The following is a 13,930-nucleotide window of genomic DNA, read 5'->3' as shown; positions in this document are numbered from 1 at the left end:
CTTCATCCTCTTCCAGCCAGCCCAGCCCAGCCCAGCCCACCCCCACCCCCTCTCTGCTTCTTCTAGGTCTCTCTCCATCCAGGGCTCCTCTTCCATACCCCTTAAGAGCTATTTAACTACTTAGCAGGAACCAGCCACAGCTGCACCTTACCCACATCAGCCAACCCACCGCCCCTGAAGCCAGCCCACAGCTCTATATTATCAATGTTAATTAACCTGCCTTCATTCCTCTACAGGTGACTGCAGCTACAAGTTCTCCTGGCCTTCTTTACCATCCCTCTTCTTGTTCTCAAGCATATAGGAGACCTATCTGAGTGGGAATGGGCTTCTAAGCCATACTACCAATTAACTTATTCATTTTCAGCCATGTCTTTGTTACATGATTGATTCAGTTACAGGGTTTTGTTTAATCACAGGACTGTGTTTCAAAGACAAAGGGAAGCTCTGGGCTCACCTTGTTATGAAGGCAGAAATCAGGGTTCTCCTACTTCCTCCTGAATCAGCAAAAGAAAATCTTTCTCCATTACTGGGCAATGTTTTAGTGTAATACTTCCAAAAAAAATATCTTGTTTGTTGTGGTTTAACCCCAGTCGGCAACTAAGGACTACACAGCTGCTTGCTCACTCCCCCTGCTTGGGTTGGGAAAGAGAATCAGAAGAGTAAAAGTGAGAAAACTTATGTTTTGAGATAGACACTTCAGTAGATAGAGCAACATCTGCATGCACAAGCAAAGCAAAACAAAGAATTTATTCACCACTTCCCATCGGCAGGCACGTGTTCAGCCATCCTCAGGACAGCAGGGCCTAGCTCCATCACATGTAATGGTTCCTTCAGAAGACAAACACCATCACTCCAAACCTCCCCCCCTTCCTTCTTCTTCCCCCAGCTTTATATGCTGAGCATGATGTCTCATGATATGGAAAGTCCCTTTAGTCAGTTGGGGCCAGCTGTCCCACCTATGTCCCCTGCCCTGTCCCTTCTCGTACCCCCCCAGCCTGCTCGCTGGTGGGGTGAGGAGCAGAAAAGCCCTTGGCTCTGTGTAAGCGCTGCTCAGCAGGAACTAAAACATCCCTGTATTATCAACGCCGTTTCCAGCACAAATCCCAAACACAGCCCCATGCCAGCTACTATGAAGAAACTGAACTCTCTCCCAGCCAAAACTAGCATGTTCTTTATGTAATGATTTATAACAGCATGCTTCCCTAGTAGTACAGTTCTATAGATTAGGACAACACAATAAAGGATGTTTAAAAATAGATTTCATTCAAATCTCAGAAGTGTTTTGAAATAATTTTAATGAACAGAAAAAGCAGACACAGTGCAAAAGATGAAAGACCAAGCGTTTGTCCAAGCAAATTCAGATTATACTTTAAAAAAGGAATATCAAAATGTAATGTAAATGCAGTAGTTGGCAGGATCATTAAGTGACATAAACCATTAGACAAAACCCTTATCAGGTGGGAAAGGACTGCCAGATATCATCTAGTCAAATCTTATAACTCAAAGTTGCTCAGACCGTGTTGTCTAAGGCTTTATCCCATTGAGCCTTGAAAGCCCCCAGGGATGGAGATTCCACAGCCTCACTGCGAAATTAATTCAAATGATTGAATAGCCTTAGAGTGGTTTTTTTATTCTTCATATCCAGCTGGATATATCCCCCCTGTTTCGGATCATGCCCCCATCGTGCATCTCTGCAAAGAGCCCAGTGCCATCCTCTCAGACGTAGGTGCCGGGGGGCTGCTACAAGCCCAGCCCCACAGCCACCCCTTCCCCAGGCTCAGCAAGCCCCAGGGCCATTGCTTCTGCCCTGACATCACTCAGACTTACCATTCTGTCCACGTCTTTCCCAAACTGGAGCCTCTAAACAGGAGGCTGTATCCAGGTGAGTTCTAACAAGTGCTGAGTGGAGGGGGACAGTCACACCCCTCCATCTCCCACCTGCCCCTGCTCACACGGTGCAGCATGCTGCCAGCATCCATTGCTGCCAGAACGTGCCGCTGGCTCACGTTTAGCCTAATGTCCGTTCCAGCAGAGGTGCTCCCCAGCTGGCCAGTCCTCAGTTCATGGCACTGCAGGGATTTATTCTGTCCCAGGAGCAGGACCTTGAAAAAACAAACAAACCCAAATAAATTAACATCTTTAGACAGCTGTTAAGAAAAACAGAAAAACACTGCTAAAAAAACGAGCCAAAAATCCCTGCAAAAGCAACCCCTGCCTAAATAAATAAATAAAGGTCACGCAAACAAGCCAGAACAAACCCAAAGCCAGCAGTAAAGAAACAAATCCTACATACTACTACTAGGTAAAAGAACACACCACCCCAACCCTCCCCCCACCAACAAAACATCCTAGCAAAATAAATGAAATAAGCCCAAACATATGGAAGCTACCCAAAAATAAGGGGAAAGAGGAAAAAGTGAAGAAAAAATGTCCAAAGTGGTGTAAAACAAAAAGGAAACCCAAATCCTTAAACTGCTTAAAAATTGCTTGACTCAGGGAGTTAATCAAACTGGCAAGGGGAGGGTGCTTATATCAGGTGTCTTCTGCTGTCTTGAGCTCCAGCCATGCCGAAGCAGGGCAGAACAAGTATTAACAGCATTTTTATATGAAAAAAAGAAGTTGACTGGGATGGTATCGTCTCAGTGTTACACAAGAGCGAGTAGGAAAGTGAGCACTTTCATCCCACAAGCCTGCCCAGTAGCTCCTGTAAAGCTGTGTAGCTGCCTGTAGTTCTGCTGCTGCAAGAGCATAGTTCTGGTAGTTGCAGGTGAGTTGGCTGTACATCCACAGCAAGGGCGACAGCATGGGTATGTGCTGTCGAGAGAGAAGGGTATGGTTTTGGGGTTCACTGTTCCATGCATCCCTGTTCTGAGCAGTGTCAGCCTAGAGTAGGACACTGTCACTCCCCACGGATTGACATGAGCAGTGACAGAATGATGTACATTCAAATTTTTTGGAATTACGTATCAAGCATAGGGAAACATATTTTAGGTTATGTAAATGCCTTCAAAGACGGGGACCATTTCCTCAATTAATATAAGGCAGTGTGTCTAAGAATTGAAACTGTGTTAACTAGAGTATTAAAGCTATTTGTTCAAAGGATGTTGGAACCTGTTAATGATCATTACAATGATGACATCTGAACTGTCACCAGGAGAGAATGCATCCTGACATCTGGATATTTACAAGTGGTAGCTGACGAGCGAGGGAAAGCAAGCAGCCGACTCAATGTGAGTGATAAAGCAAGCTTCGATTTATTACGGCGCGATTATGTCTTATATACAGTTCCAGTTAATTATGCCTACAAGTCATCTGCTGATTGGCTAAGCTCTAAAGGGTTACATGTTCATACGTCCTCCTACTTGCGGTTTCTGCGGATAGCTAGCTACATATATTTTTTTCTCTCTTGTCTACGCGAATTCCTCAAAGTTGTTTACAACATTAGGCACAAGGTCAGTGCCTTTCTCAGCTTCCTTATCAGCATGCCTCAGCACAGCTGCAAGGCCTGCTTCAGCTAACTTACGCTAACTTTGTTTCACAAAGATCTTTAAGGGAGTCATGGCCGTGATCACACAGCCATTCTGCAACAGGTAGCATTTTTCCCTAACCTTTTTTCTACTTTCTTAGCTTCTGACAATAAGAAAGGAATAGAAAAGCATCATCTGTTACAGAGGAGGCAAATAAAGTCAGTTCCTCATAGCTGTTTTGCACTTTAGTGTTACAGTTTGTGGGGTGTGTGTGTGTGTGAATCTGAAGCCTAAAATACTGCATGTAGTGTATATGATTGCCCATGAACTGTTTAGGTGGAATTAGCTTCGCATGTGCTTACTCTGCTTCTGTTCCTTTGATCTTGTTACATTAAAAATTACTGAGATGAGCTCCTCAATTCATGTAAATTAGCACTGTCAACAGGAAACTAAACGGGGATCTAGCAGAATAGCACTGGGGAATTTTTATTGTACCCCTGGAGGCAATTCAAAGACATGTTTGTGCTTAAATACAAAAAGATTTAATGAACAATGTATTGAGAAAAGTCCTACTGCCATAAATAGTTCTACAAGGACTATGCAAAGATGTGGCACAGGCCGATTGCTTACACTTGCACCTGTACCCATCACGTGGGCATCGGCTTGGGACACCTCAGCCCCATGGTCCATTCCCCAGCACCAGCTCTGCTGCCCAGCGGTGGCCCCTGAGCGCTCCTGCTGCACCACTGCTACAAGGCAGTGCTTCGACATTTCTTATCACCCAGTGAAACTTCACTCCCTTACAGGGAGCAGTCCTGTTTTTGGCATCCCTCCTTCCAGCGGGGGTAACCCCTTCTTGCCTTACATGCCAGATCATTCCTTGGTCACAAATGACCATTGCTGAGCAGTTACAGTTTGAGACCATTGCTGAGCAGTTACAGTTTGAATTTCCCTTTCTATGGCATACTAGCAAACCAGGCTATAAACTAAATCAGTGCTGTCTCTTTGCTATGAAATATGTCTGTAGCTCAAGCGGTTGAGCTTCACTCCAGCAAAACAAACAGAGGTGCAGACACCAAGCAGTGGGCTGGGAAAGGAGAATGCCTTCACCAGATCTTGGGGGGAATAAACACAGGGACAATTGCTTAAGGAAATCCACTGGGCCGGTTTCATGTCTGAATTGCATCCCTTATGCCTTACAAATGCTCAAGTACTTTAGAAACAGTTTTTTTTATAAGGAATGATGTGATCCCTGATGTATGTATGTTTCACTGATGTTTTGTGGCTAAATTATACATATGTGAAAAAATACCTTACCTTATATATTTCTAAATGCAGATTCCTCTGTGAGAAATCCCTGGGACATTACACACTGGTTTCAGCAGCATTAGAAAATGACTATTGTAGTGATATACGGATAAACAACGAGTCTCTTCTGCTCTGCTGAGCTGGGTGAGGAAGCTTCCCTTTCCTTAGTTTTACTGCATCCCTAATGGAGCTACAGCCAGTCCTGACAGCTAAGGGATGTGTTGCATCCCTGCCAAGGTGCCCTGCAAGAAAAAAATGTGGGAAATGGTATCACAGAAAACCCTTGAGCCCTCATTTTTAGTACAGTGCTAAAAAAGTGTTAATAGAATGACAAAATATAACCTCCCTTTTTAGTCCATGAGGTTGTTAGCCAAGGGAGGAGAGGAGCACGGTGCACAGTGTGGTGCTGGGCTGGGCTCCCGTCTGGGGGGAATGTTACACGTTGATGCTAGAACTGCTGTGAGCAGCAGCAGGGAAGTTTTCTTTCACTTCTTTGTTGAAGTACCCCTGGTGTTTGGGGAAGTACAGTCTCCCGGAACAGGGTTATTCTGCATCAAAGTCTCACCAGCCCTCAGCCCCTCCTCTCAAGGGGGTTCTCCACAGCATCAGCTGGAGCTGTACATGGACATGGGTTTTGTGATAGGCAAGGCCATCGGGACCTGCACTTTCTGTGCTCCTGGCCCATTTCTCTGAAACGAAAGAAACAGGGCCTCAGGACCATAGAGAAAAGGGATGAAAAAGCCTGTACAGTTTGTTCATATGAGCCATCAGAGGTGGGACTGTCAGTAAAGAAGAAAGGATCACTCTAATGCAGTTGCTGGGTACGTGCAGAGGCACCCTCAGGCAAGCACTGTAGTCATGACCCGGGATTTGTGGAGTCCTGGTAAATTTTGAGGTCCAGACACTTTTATGTGTCTCTCTAAATCATCACTTGTTTATTTGTGCAGAAGAAGCTTTGAGTCTAAAGGATTTTTCAGCCAATGAAATCACCATGCATGCCTAGCCAAGCCTTTGCAACTCTCTTGTGATGACTAGAAAACAGTATAGCTTGGGTACTTGATATAGAAAGTTAAAGAGTAACTAACAACAACCACTCTGGAGGAATGCCTTGTTCAGCATAGGTATGACCCCTGCATGTGGTCCTTTTTTCTCCTGCAACAGTGAGCCTTTCAACATGCCCAAAAGGTCAATACATTTGCCCTCATTTTAGATCAAATGTGCGTAGTGCCCGGAGAAGTGGCCCTCAGAAAAAGCCCTGCAGCCTCACCCTTCTCTGCCCCAGCTGGAGGCACCTGCTGCTTCTACACATCTGAGCCAGCACTTTTTGCACTGTGCATTGAATATCCTGATCTCCTATATGACATACTGGAGTGTCTCTGAGAGCAAGTGCCACTGCAAGTGATGCTCTACTGGGACAGAATTACGAATGTTGTATTGGGCTGTAATAGCTGTTCGCTAACCAGTGCTGTGTACTCTGGTGGTAGTCCTGTGCACAGGGAGACTAGCTACCGAAAGCAGCAGTTAAACTCCTGTTTTTACCAATGGGAGATTATTTTTCTTTTGGACAGCAGAAAGCAGACGTTATCTTGGGTAGTGAATGAGAGGAAAAGACCTGGCCCTGCACCGAACTCATCAACAGCTTGAGAGCCCTCAGAGCAGAGGAGAACTTGGCTTTGCCAGCAGCTGCACAGACTGGAGATGGTTGTTGGGTGAAAGCTCAGTCCTAAAAGCCCTGTCTGTATTGCTTTTGCTAAAGGCTGCAGTTAATATCAGCTTTCCACCTCAAGTCTCCTGCAGTACCGAGGCATGCAGACACAGCACTGTTTTGACCAAGGGTGCATTTTGCTTCAGCTCCATGACTTGCTTTTAAAGCAAATCTCAGGATCGTCCCCAGCTGCAGCATTTTGCCTCGTGTCACAGGGGAGACTCAGCACATCCAAGCTGGATTGCCTTTGGATGAGAGCAAGCCAGCAGATGTGCTCCAGGAGTGCACTTCAATGCACTTCAGTCACTCTCAGGTATACAATCCCTGAGAGCAAACAAAAAGTTGTCCAAAGTCCCCTCCTTCTCTCCCAAGAGCTGTGTACAGTGAGGCCATGGGGGCCTGGGCGGGGAGTAATTTGCCCCACAGAGCTGCCCCTGTGGCAGCCCCGCAGGACCTGAGTGAGCTGGGGGGGAGCTGGGGCAGGACCTGCCCTCCCAGGGGCAGGCGAACCCCTGAGTGGGGTCTCAGTTGTGCCAGCCTGTGGGTAGCTTTGCCCCCTAGTCCTGATGTCAAACTGAGCTACCAGTTCATGAAACAGGTCTAACTGCAATGTACTTGCACATGCACATATATGATGGCTAAAGAGCACTGTGCATTTTAAGCAAAGGGGATTAAAAGCCTGAACAGAATATCCTCTGTGTCAGGAGAAAGCACTTACCACAATAGATGTTAGATTCCTTCATCTTTAATACTAGGCAATTCTGGAGAAATTACAGGTGGTGTCTTTGGTTATAAAAGACGGACCCATGAGGAGCCACACAGCAGTGGCCTTCAAAGAGAAGGCGAACGTTTGTTTTTCATTCTTTCTGTGGAAGGGGGTTGCTTTTGTTTTGTTTTGAACACATCAGCTAAAGCAGCAAAGTGAGTGAGAGGTTATATTCTGTTCTGATTTTCTTTCCCTAGCTCATCTGGATAAATACTCCTGTAGATACACTATTTTGTCTGACCTAGACCAGGAATTAATGGCTGCTAGTGGAAAGTGTATTTAGCCAAGCATGAATAGCCATCAAAATCAGGTCTCCCACCTCCCAGATGCCAGGTACAGGGAGATCAGCTGTGGGAGATCAGCTGCAAGATGCTGAACCCAGAGAGAGAGCCAAAAAGGGCTCTGGCTGAGAAGCTGGTGTATTTATAAAATTTAAAGTGTCTGTTCTTTGAAGAGATTTTCTGTGCATGGGGGTAGTCCCTGCAGAGCTGCAATTTGTTCCCCAGAGAACAGTGGAGAGCCAGCAAAATGAGGACTGTGACGTTAGCATGGAGAAAGACTGCTGTGTGCCGTCATCTCGGAGTGAAGGGAAACAACTTAATTCTGTAGACAGGACTGTTATTCTGGGAACAAGGAGGCTTTGATTAGGACTGTGTGAAAGGATTTTCTTCTGAACACAGGCTTGGGTTTTGTAGTTCCAGGAGGCTCTTATTTTAGGGCTTGCTCTTTGCTTTTTCTTTCTAGGCTCCATTTAACCTCTCAAACTTTTCTCATCCTCTTTCCCTCCTTTACTGTGGAAAGAAAGAGCAGGGGAGATTGCTTTCTTGCCTATAGTACCCCAGGGATGCTGCCATCATCAGGTGAAAGCCTTTGATCACTGAAAGCACCCCAAATTCCCACGCATCTGTGTGACAGAGTGAGCAGGGAGCCTGGCTGCCCTGACAGAGAGCAACAGTTTACACCAAAGCTGCACTCTGGGCAAACACAGAATCACAGAATCATAGAATCATTTAGGTTGGAAAAGACCTTCGAGATCATTGAGTCCAACCATTAACAGCACTGCCAAGTCCACCACAAGGCCTGCCCATTCCAGCAGCAGTCTGCTCTCTCTTCCTCCTACCACTTCTCTGTCTCCTGCTCAGTGGAGTTCATTTTCCTCAACATTGCTTCGGCATTGCTGCTTCAAAAAAACCCTATGGCAATTAGCTCGTTCTTCCATGCAAATATGGATCAGTGAAGTTTAGTTGTCTGTGAAACCCTGTAATGCCATTTGCTGTTCTTAAATGAGTCACACCTTGGAAAATGTTGGAAATCCCCTGCTGTTGCTGGCTATCCTTGCAGAACAAAAGAATTCAGTCAAAGAGGGTTACAGACCACCCCTCCGTATTATTATTAAGAGGAGGAGTGAGGAAGAAGCTAGACTGCTATAGATAGGAAACTGTAAAGGATGGCCTCTGGGCTGCCCAAATTACTCTCATGGCCTTGTTGTCAGTATTTTCTCCAAGAAAGGAGAGGGTTGTGAGGGGGGTGAGGAGTGAAGGGATTCCCAAACAGCCTCTCAGTGGAACTTGCCAAGTTGTATCTCTGAACAAATGAGAGGGTCACATCTCCATCTGAACACGGAGAAGATGCATACTCAGGGCATGCATATATACCCGTAATCCTGACAGTAATAACTTTATACAGACAGAGACACCCTGTATAAGTATTTTATACTTATGTATAAAATAAGAGTGCTTCCAAGTCTGTAAAAAATCAGTTTATCTGGCTCCAGCTTTGAAGGAAGGCAAATATCTCTAGGGCTATTTTGTACATCCTCATGTTCTGCTCCTATAGCTTACCTGGAGAACAGGCAAGATTCTGTTGTAGGCAAGAGGCTTGGTTCACTCAAAGAGCAGGGGAAGGGATGCATCAGTCAGGAAGGGGAAAGGGAGATGCAATGACGACGCTGTCTCTTGCATCTCTTGCATCTCTTAGCTGGCAGTAGAAGAGGCACAAATTTCTACTCCTGCTGGGTCACCTGGGATAAAGTGCACTGCAAACAGGAGCTGGAGCACTCACGTTCACACTCTTGTTTATGGGCAAAAAGGAAGCACACCATATATATGTATGTATGTATGTATAAAGGCATCAATTGATTGTCAGTATAAGAGAAATCTTAGCAGACTGACTCAAGAATCATTACTACATGATCTAATAATTACAGAGAAACAAAGAACAGTAATGCAGGTAGTGGGCTTATATACAGAAAAGTCACATAATAACAGTAATACAATAAAAATTGTAACACACCATTCTTAGTTCACTCCTCCACTGTTTCTCTGGGTTCTAAGGTCAGTGGTTTCATGCTAGTGGTGTTCGTGGTAGAATAATACAGTGAGTTGTCACTGGAGGACCTGGAATCCTTCACAGGAAGGAATATGATACCCGTGCTGATGTTTTTTTCTTCCTCTTTTCTTTCTTTTCTTTCGTTTTCCTCTCTTCTTCCTTCCACTTAGGGTCATGCATACATGTTTGCTAACACATATTTACATCTTTCTCTTCGTTGGTCTGCAGTTCCAGGTTACATCTGAATTTTCTATATACAGTGCCATTTGATATCATTTCCTTGCACCCTTTGTTCACCCTAAAACCAGTTCTGTCCAGCTCCTGGTCTGCAGGTCTGGTTTTTTGATTTGTGGTCTTTTGTTTTTTTGATTAAACTGACCATTGCTGAGTTGGCTGGGGCTAGCTTAGAGCTGAAACTAAATGGATAGCAGTAGTTTATCTTTGTTAACTATGCTTTTATATCCCACCCAATGGTTTGAAAAATTTCTAAGTGGAAATTAATTTGTGACTTTTATCTTATATGTGCCTTTCCTTTTACTTGAAAATTATTGATTGTGTTTCTAGATTTCCTTCTCAAGGAAATTACAGAGGCCCCAGCAGAGCAGGCAATAATTGACTGCAGAAGAGACTTACCCTTAGGGCTGAAGGTTTCTTGTGGAAGGACCAAATCCATTTTAGCTGCTTTGTGTCTGCAGCAGGCAGGAATACCTCACATTGCACAGAAATCTCCCTCATGAATGTGGGGGAGGTGAGGATGGAGGAAGAGTGGTCTTTCTCTTCCATTTTTGTTACAATTGGGATTTTCAACAATCAGCAGTCAAAAGGCTGCTGATTTAGGACTGCTGAGCTCCTGTTCATCTGCCACAAGGAATGCCTGCTTAGCTGGAGTGCCAATGTGGCAAGTAGAGACTTCAGCAATTAACTAAACATCCAGAGATGTGGATCACTGTGATGGACACAAGTCTCACAGAAAGCAGATATTTGCTACTGGCCTCCAGTTCTATCCTGTAAGTTATCAGAAGAAAAATCAGAAACTGGTGGTTTCTGTTCTGCCTGGAAAATCCAGAGATAATTAAGGTCTAATTCTTCCACCTTCAGTCCTTGCAGGCAGTAAAATTGATCAGGTAGGACAATGCTATTCAGTGAACCAGGATGGGAGCAAACCTGGAATTTACAGTCTGATGTGACCTTTAAGTACTAATAACCCTTTGGAAAGTCTTACTTCAAGACCTCATTCTTCTTTTCCAAGTTCAGGTTGTCACAGACCTCCTGGCCCTGGAGTAGAAGACAGAAGTTCAGTCTCATTCCTTAGAACTCTAGTAGGGAATGCCCAGGAGATAGAAAGCAGCTATATAAAGCATAACCACATAAGATTTATAGAAGCACAAGGTTGAAATGTGTGTTGCTTTTGACTGAAACATAGGTATTAATTAATTAATTAATTAATTAATTTTTAATGAGTCCTGCAGTGGAGACTGGGACAGGCTAAAGCATCTATCTCTATGCTCTCTCAGCTTTGGAAGAGGGAAAAAGTCATGTTAGAGCTACTAGTGTAAAGTTTGTATTTGCAGGGATAATCTGTATTTCCTATGCTCCTGAAAATCTCCCCTGTAAAGAAAAAAGCACGCGCGCGCACCCCCCCTGCCTCCCACACCCCCACCCACCCACACCCCCACACAAAAAACGCAGCAGAGAAGTGAAATAAAAATTTCAGGGTCCCAGGAAATGAGGAATTGCTGTTGCTCAAATATTATTAAAACTACCCATCTTAATCCCCTGAATTCTAGTAATCATTCAGCATTCCTCTTGCAGCTAAGAAGAGATCAGCGATATGACACTCATATATTACTTCCCACCAGGCATTATGTATAAGTAAAAGCATCGGCTTCTCTTTGCTCTTCCGAGTGGATTGCAGTCAGTGGGAGTTTTGCTTTAAGCACAGCCTGCCTGCGACAGGGCATCTTTCACTGAAGAACTTTTCCTTTCTTGTATTTTTCTTTTAAATACAGTGGAAACTTCCCACTTTGGCATAAGTCACATTGCCCAAAGAACCTAAAGAAACAGTTACCACTGAGAAACTGAAAATGCTACCTATTATTTGATCAATATTTCCTACTGCTGCCATAAAATTGGACTTCCAGGGATCCAAGGATTTTTAAGAGACATGTCAAGACCCTGAAATGTTTCTTACTCTCTTAAATGAAGAGATAAAAAAGGGCCTTCGCCCAGGTACTTTGTTCTTTATGGGATTGGCTGTCAGGTTCACACTGGAGGGAAAAATGGGAACGATAGCTACTTTTTCCAATTGCTTCTATCTAAAATGTCTACCTAAATGGTCAGGGGATTCTGATACAAGGACCTCCTTGTGTGGAATGCCCACCAGCACGCTGGTGCTGGTTGGAGATACTTGAAACGGGAGCCTGCCACTGGCAAAGCGCAGAAAAGGAAGGTCTGGCACACGAGAAGCAAAGCTGCTGGCTTCCCTCCCAGGCGCAAGCGAAAGGCAGTGACCTCCTCGCGTCTGGGGCTTGCAGGGTCTGTCCGGGACAGGTAACCGCGGCGATGTTCCCCGCCTCTGCAAACAGATGCAGCTCTGGAAAGGCACTGCTGCCACCTGCTGCGCCATTTTGCTTTTAAATGCACAAACCCAAGCCCCGAGTAACGCTGCTGCCTACGGCTCATGTTTTCCCGTTGGCTTTGTCTGCTAGGGTTAGGAAAGGATTAATTGCTCTGCAGGTTTTAAACTTACTTCGTGGTGGCGATCACGTGCTGTGCTAACCCCCCGGTATTTCACAAGGCACGGTGAAGACCACAGTTCCTACCCTGTCCAGGAGAGCACAGCAAGTCACTCACTACCCACTGCTGCCGGTTGGCAGTGTCACCTGGCATCAACAGCATCGGCCTCCACCGCTGGAATCTGTCTGTGATCTAGACTGCAGGACAGAGAAGGTAATGAAGATCTGCGTTAGGGATCCTACACCCTATGGCCTTGCCCGCAAATAAAATTAAATGTTTAACTTCACAATCTTTTGACTATTTCGAAATCAGTATCTATTCAACATTTCCCCAGATTAATTTTTCAGAATTACAGTTCCATGAAAAAGCTTTTCACGCCTCCTTAGAAGGCAGTTCATATATGTGTTCAAGTTGTGTGTGCAAAGTCAAACTCCCACTTTCAAACCAACTCTCTGTAAGACTGCTTCTAATCTGAAGTGTGATTAAAAAAGTGGCACCTTTTCTGCTCAAGTGACCACTTTTCTGTGATTTTTTGACATCAGAGAGTTATCAAAGTCCTTGAGGCTCCTCTGCCTACCATATTTAAACACTCTGGCATGAGCAAAGAAATGATAGCTATTCAGCACTGCTGATTATTAACACTCCTGTCTAGATGACTCCACTGCATCTCTGAAAAAGTGGTGACACAATGGAGTTAAAGAACATTTTGCAGGGACTTCTGCTGTGAAAAATTCTCGGGTGGTTTGGTCTTTGATGCAGATTATGGGTATGCACCTTCTACTGTTGTGAGTCTGCCAAAGTCAAATTGAGTCAAACCAATTTAACTGCTTTCTTTGGCACTGTACCTGGGCTACAGGGCAGTTCGCAAACTAGTTGCAGGAAATGTATCTTCAGGGACTGGTAGGGGGTGCGGTACCAAAAAGCTGCTGGGAACACAGCAGTGACTTCAAGTAGGTAGTGGCAGCTGCAACAAGTAGGTATTTGAAGCACCATTGAAGACTTCAATGAGGCAACACAGAGAGCAAGAGCAGACTGAATCCGGCTCTTGGCAGACACCCTCTCAGGTCACCACTTCTGATTTTCTCCTGCCCAAAGGCTAGAGCGCGGGACACTTGTAAGTAGCTGCATAGAGTGCTGCGGTCCGTCTGAAGCTCAGCACGCAAAGAAACTTGCTGCTAAATGAATGTTTCGCTGTTGAGAAAAATGTAAAGAAAGATTAAAATACACCAGGTAGGTTTAGTTGAGGGATGTCAGCATTGATAAGGACAGCCTTCAGATGCATAACCGACTGGTGCAAAAAGAATGGTGATCAATTATTCTCTGTGTAATTGGCCTGGTCCTTTTATGTTCATTTAGCATGTCTGAGGAATAACTAGAGTAACAGTGAAATGCTACAGGAAACGACTTAAGCTGTGGAATCTGCCATATGGGAGGCTTCTGAACAACAGGGGGACAAACACCAGTTCAAGAAACAGCCAGACATACTTGATGCGCTTCAGAAAAAGGAAAACTGAATAAATGACTTCTACAGTTTCCTTACAATCATGTGTTTGATTCTATAGTTAGTATGAATAACACTTAAGCTTGCATGAAGTCACTACATTTTTTAAAGCTAAAATT

General features: G+C 44.7%; 1 protein-coding gene across 8 annotated transcripts in view; it reads left to right on the top strand.

The window, feature by feature from the left end:
- Nucleotides 1–13,930, top strand: part of TMPRSS2 (transmembrane serine protease 2) — a 78,526-nt gene that overhangs the window by 57,927 nt on the left and 6,669 nt on the right. For all 8 annotated transcript variants that reach the window (XM_080376621.1, XM_080376627.1, XM_080376625.1 and 5 more), the window contains one exon: nucleotides 12,372–12,523. The gene's annotated coding sequence lies outside the window, so the exon portion shown is untranslated. The remainder of the gene's footprint in view (nucleotides 1–12,371; nucleotides 12,524–13,930) is intronic.

This window comes from Falco punctatus (genome assembly GCF_963210335.1).
Source record: "Falco punctatus genome assembly, chromosome: 2".
In the NCBI taxonomy this organism is placed as follows: Eukaryota; Metazoa; Chordata; class Aves; order Falconiformes; family Falconidae; genus Falco; species Falco punctatus.
The sequence above is the reverse complement of the archived record's forward strand: the minus strand, read 5'-3'. Positions and strand labels throughout refer to the sequence as shown.